Source organism: Triticum dicoccoides, chromosome 4B, assembly GCF_002162155.2.
Source record: "Triticum dicoccoides isolate Atlit2015 ecotype Zavitan chromosome 4B, WEW_v2.0, whole genome shotgun sequence".
Lineage (NCBI taxonomy): Eukaryota > Viridiplantae > Streptophyta > Magnoliopsida > Poales > Poaceae > Triticum > Triticum dicoccoides.
This window is the reverse complement of record NC_041387.1, coordinates 87,834,189-87,839,751: the sequence shown is the minus strand read 5'-3', so window position 1 is coordinate 87,839,751 and position 5,563 is coordinate 87,834,189.

Here is a 5,563-nt window from a genome sequence, read left to right as displayed (position 1 = left end):
CCCCAAGCTTAGGATTTTGGTTGTCCTTGAATTTTACCTTGGGGTGCCTTGGGAATCCCCAAGCTTAGGCTCTTGTCACTCCTTATTCCAAAGTCCATCAAATCCTTACCCAAAACTTGAAAACTTCACAACACAAAACTCGACAGAAAATCTCATGAGCTTCGTTAGTATAAGAAAATAAATCACCACTTAAAGGTACTGTTGCAAACTCATTATTTATTTGTATTCGTGTAATATCTACTGTATTCCAACTTCTCCATGGTTCATACCCCCCGATACTACTCATAGATTCTTCAAAATAAGCAAACAACACGCGAAAAACAGAATCTGTCAAAAACAGAACAGTCTGTAGTAACCTGTAACTCTCGAATACTTATGTAACTCTAAAAATCCTAAAAAATAGTAAAACCTGAATAATTTGTGTACCAATCCATATAAAAAAGAATCAGATCAAAAGCACGTTTATGTGAATTTTCAAAACTAGTTTACTAAGCATAAAAGTTTCTGATTTTCACCAGGATCAACACAACTATCACCGTAAGTTATCCTAAAGGTTCCACTTTGCACAAACACTAATTAAAACTTAAAACCACATCTAAAGATAGGCTATATGAATTATTTATTACTAAACAGGAGCAAAAAGCAAAGAACAAAAAATAAAATTGGGTTGCCTCCCAACAAGCGCTATCGTTTAATGCCCCTGGCTTAGCATAAAAATATGAATAGATCTAGGTATTGCCATCTTTGGTATGCAATCCATAAGTGGCTTTCATAATAGATTCATAAGGCAATTTAATTTTCTTACTAGGAAAGTGTTCCATGCCTTTCCTTAACGGAAATAGGAATCTAATGTTTCCTTCTTTCATATCAATAATTGCACCAATCGTTCTAGGGAAAGGTCTACCAAGAATAATAGGACATGTAGGATTGCAATCTATATAAAGAACAATGAAATATACTGGAACATAATTCCTATTTCCAACAATAAGAACATAATTAATCCTTCCCATAGGTTTCTTAATAGTGGAATCGGCACGATGCAAATTTAAAGAACAATCATCAAATTCACGGAAACCTAGCACATCACACAAAGTTTTTGGAATCGTAGAAACACTAGCACCCAAATCACACAAAGCATAGCATTCATAACCTTTAATCTTAATATTAATAGTAGGTTCCCACTCATCATAAAGTTTTCTAGGGATAGAAACTTCTAGTTCAAGCTTTTCTTCAAAAGATTGCATCATAGCATCAACGATATGTTTAGTGAAAGCTTTGTTTGATTATAAGCATGAGGGGAATTTAACACGGATTGCAACAAGGAAATACAATCTATTAAAGAACAATTATCATAATTTCCTTGAAATCCAAAAGAGTGGGTTCATCGCTACTTAAAGTTTTGACCTCTTCAATCCCTATTTTATCTATTTTTGCATCAAGATCTAAAAACTCCGAATCATTGGGATGCCTTTTAACTAAAGTTGACTCATCTCCAGTCCCTTCTTTATCAAGATTTAAATTAGAAAACAAAGATTTAATAGGAGATACATCAATCACTTTTAGATCTTCATCATTATTATCATGAAAACTAGAAGAACACGCTTTTACAAATCAATCTTTTTTAGCACGCATCTTAGCAGTTCTTTCTTTGCACTCATCAATGGAAATTCTCATGGCCTTGAGAGACTAATTCATATCATGCTTAGGTGGGATAGATCTAAGTTTCAAAGAATCAACATCAACAGAAATTATATCCACATTCCTAGCCAACTCATCAATCTTAAGCAATTTTTCGTCAATCAAAGCACTGAAATTCTTTTGCAAACTCATAAATTCTTTAACACTATTCTCAAAATCGGAGGGCATCTTATTAAAATTTCCATAAGATTTGTTGTAGGAATTACCATAATTATTAGAGGAATTACTAGGAAATGGCCTAGGATTAAAATTTCCTCTATACGCATTGTTACCAAAATTGTTCCTACCAACAAAATTCACGTCCATAGATTCGTTATTATTATAAATCAAAGTGGACAAAGGCATATCATTAGGATCAGAAGAAACAGTTTTATTAGCAAATGATTTCATAAGTTCATCCATCTTTCCACTCAAAACATTAGTCTCTTCAATCACATGAACTTTTTTACTAGTGGATCTTTCAGTGTGCCATTGAGAATAATTAACCATAGTATTATCTAGGAGCTTAGTAGCTTCTCCTAAAGTGATTTCCATAAAAGTGCCTCCCGCGGCCGAATCTAAAAGATTTCTAGAAGAAAAATTCAATCCGGCATAAATTTTTTGTATAATCATCCACAAATTCAAACCATGTGTAGGGCAATTACGTATCATCAATTTCATTCTCTCCCAAGATTATGCAACATGCTCATGATCAAGTTTCTTAAAATTCATAATATCATTCCTAAGGGAGATGATATTAGCGGGAGGAAAATACTTAGAGGTGAAAGTATTTTTAGACTTATTCCACGAATCAATACTATTTTTAGGCATAGACAAGAACCAAGTTTAAGCATGATCTGTAAGCGAAAATGGAAATAACTTCAATTTAAAAATATCATTATCCACATCTTTCTTCTTTTACATATCGCACAAATCAACGAAATTGTTTAGACGGGATGCGGCATCTTCACTAGGAAGGCCAGAAAATTGATCTTTCATAGCAAGATTCAGCAAAGCAGCATTGATTTCACAAGATTCAGCATTGGTGGTAGGAGCAATCGGAGTGCTAAAAAAATCATTGTTGTTGGCATTAGAAAAGTCACACAATTTGGTATTATCTTGAGACATCGTGACAAAGCAATCAATCCAACACACAAGCACACAAGAAGCAAGTGAAAAGAGAGGAACGGAAGAGGCGCGAAGAAAAGGCAAAAGTTATCGAAAATCATTTTAGAAGTGGGGGAGAGGAAAACAAGAGGCGAATGGAGAATAATGTAATGCAAGGGAGGAGTTTATGATGGGTACTTGGTATGGATTGACTTGACGTAGATCTCCGCAGCAACGGTGCCAGAAATCCTTCTTGCTACCTCTTGAGCTTGTGTTGGTTTTCCCTTGAAGAGGAAAGAGTGATGTTGCAAAGTAGTGTAAGTATTTCCCTCAGTTTTGAGAACCAAGGTATCAATCCAGTAGGAGACAGCGCACAAGTCACCGAATACCTGCACAAACAATCAACAACTTGCACCCAACGCGATAAAGTGGTTGTCAATCCCTTCATGGTCACTTGCAAAAGTGAGATCTGATAGAGATAGATAAATGGTAAAATAAATATTTTTGGTATTTTTGGTTTATAGATCGGAAAGTAAAAGATTGCAAAATAGTAGATCGGAAACTAGCAAGATGTAAACGAGATTAAATAATATGGAAAAGAGACCCGGGGGCCATAGGTTTCACTAGAGGCTTCTCTCATGATAGCAAATATTACGGTGGGTGAACAAATTACTGCCGAGCAATTGATAGAAAAGCGCATAGTTATGACGACATCTAAGGCAATGATCATGAATATAGGCATCACATCCGTGTCAAGTAGACCGACTCCTGCCTGCATCTACTACTCTTACTCCACACATCGACCGCTATCCAGCATGCAACTAGAGTATTAAGTTCATAAATAACGGAGTAACGCATTAAGTAAGATGACATGATGTAGAGGAATTAACTCAAGCAATATGATGAAAACCCCATCTTGTTTTCCTCGATGGCAAAAATACAATACGTGCCTTGTTGCCCCTACTGTCACTGGGAAAGGACACTGCAAGATTGAACCCAAAGCTAAGCACTTCTCCCATTGCAAGAAAGATCAATCTAGTAGGCCAAACAAAACCGATAATTCGAAGAGACTTGCAAAGATATCAAATCATGCATATAAGAATTCAGAGAAGAAGCAAATAATATTCATAGATAATCTTGATCATAAATCCACAATTCATCGGATATCGGCAAACACACCGCAAAAGAATATTACATCGAATAGATCTCCAAGAACATCGAGGAGAACATGGTATTGAGAATTAAAGAGAGAGAAGAAGCCATCTAGCTAATAACTATGGACCCGAAGGTCTATGGTAAACTACTCACGCTTCATCAGAGAGGTAATGGTGTTGATGTACAAGCCCTCCGTGATCGAATCCCCCTATGGCAGGACACCGAAAAAGGTCCCTAGATGGAATCTCATGGGTACAGAAGGTTGCGGCAGTGGAAAAGTGGTTTCGTGGCTCTCTTGGTTTTTTTCAAGGTATAAGGGTATATATAGGTAAAGAAACTAGGTCAGGGGACCTACGAGGGGCCCACAAGGGTGGGGGGGCTCCCTACCCCCTGGGTGTGCCTTCCCGCCTCGTGGCCACCTTGTTGCATCCTTGACTTCATCTCCAAGTCTTCTGGTTTCCTTTCGGTCCAAGAAAGATCATCGCGAAGGTTTCATTCCGTTTGGACTCCGTTTGGTATTCCTTTTCTGCGAAACTCTAAAATAGGAAAAAAACAGAAAGTGGCACTGGGCCCTCGGCTAATAGGTTAGTCCCAAAAATAATATAAAATAGCCTATAAATTCTTATTAAACATACAAAATAGATAATATAATAGCATGGAACAATCAAAAATTATAGATACGTTGGAGACGTATCACTTAGTGATAAAGCAAAGCAATTACATGGCTTTTGTATTTCATACAATAAAGCGACAACCATAAGTCTCCTTCCAGTTGCCGATAACTTTTACAAAACATGATCATCTCATACAACAACGTATATCACATCATGTCTTGACCATATCACATCACAACATGCCCTGCAAAAACAAGTTAGATGTCCTCTACATTGTTGTTGCAAGTTTTATGTGGCTGCTATGGGCTTCTAGCAAGAACCATTCTTACCTACGACACAAAACCACAACGGTGATTTATTAGGTTTGTTGTTTTAACCTTCAACAAGAACCGGCCGCAGTCAAATTCGATTCAACTAAAGTAGGAGAAATAGACACCCGCGAGCCACCTTTATGCAAAACTAGTTGCATGTCTGTCGGTGGAACCGGTCTCATGAACGCGGTCATGTAAGGTTGGTCTGGGCCGCTTATTACAACAATACTACCGAATCAAAATGAGACATTGGTGGTAAGCAGCATGACGATCATCGCGCACAACTCTTTGTGTTCTACTCGTGCATATCATCTACGCATAGACCTGGCTCGGATGCCACTGTTGGGAAACGTAGCATGGAATTTCAAAATAAATCCTACGCTCACGCAAGATCTATCTAGGAGATGCATAGCAACGACAGGGGCAGAAGCAGTAGCTTAATGCAGTTGATGTAGTCGAGCGTCTTCTCGTTCCGACCGATCAAGTACCGAACGTACGATATCTCCGAGTTCTGCACATGTTCAGGGCGATGACGTCCCTCGAGCTCTTGATCCAGCAAAGGGTCGAGGAAGTAGATGAGTTCCGTCAGCACGACGGCGCGGTGGCGATGATGGTGATGTGATCCGCGCAGGGCTTCACCTAAGCACCGCGAGAGTGACCAGAGGCGTAAACTCTGGAGGGGGGCGCCGCACACGGCTT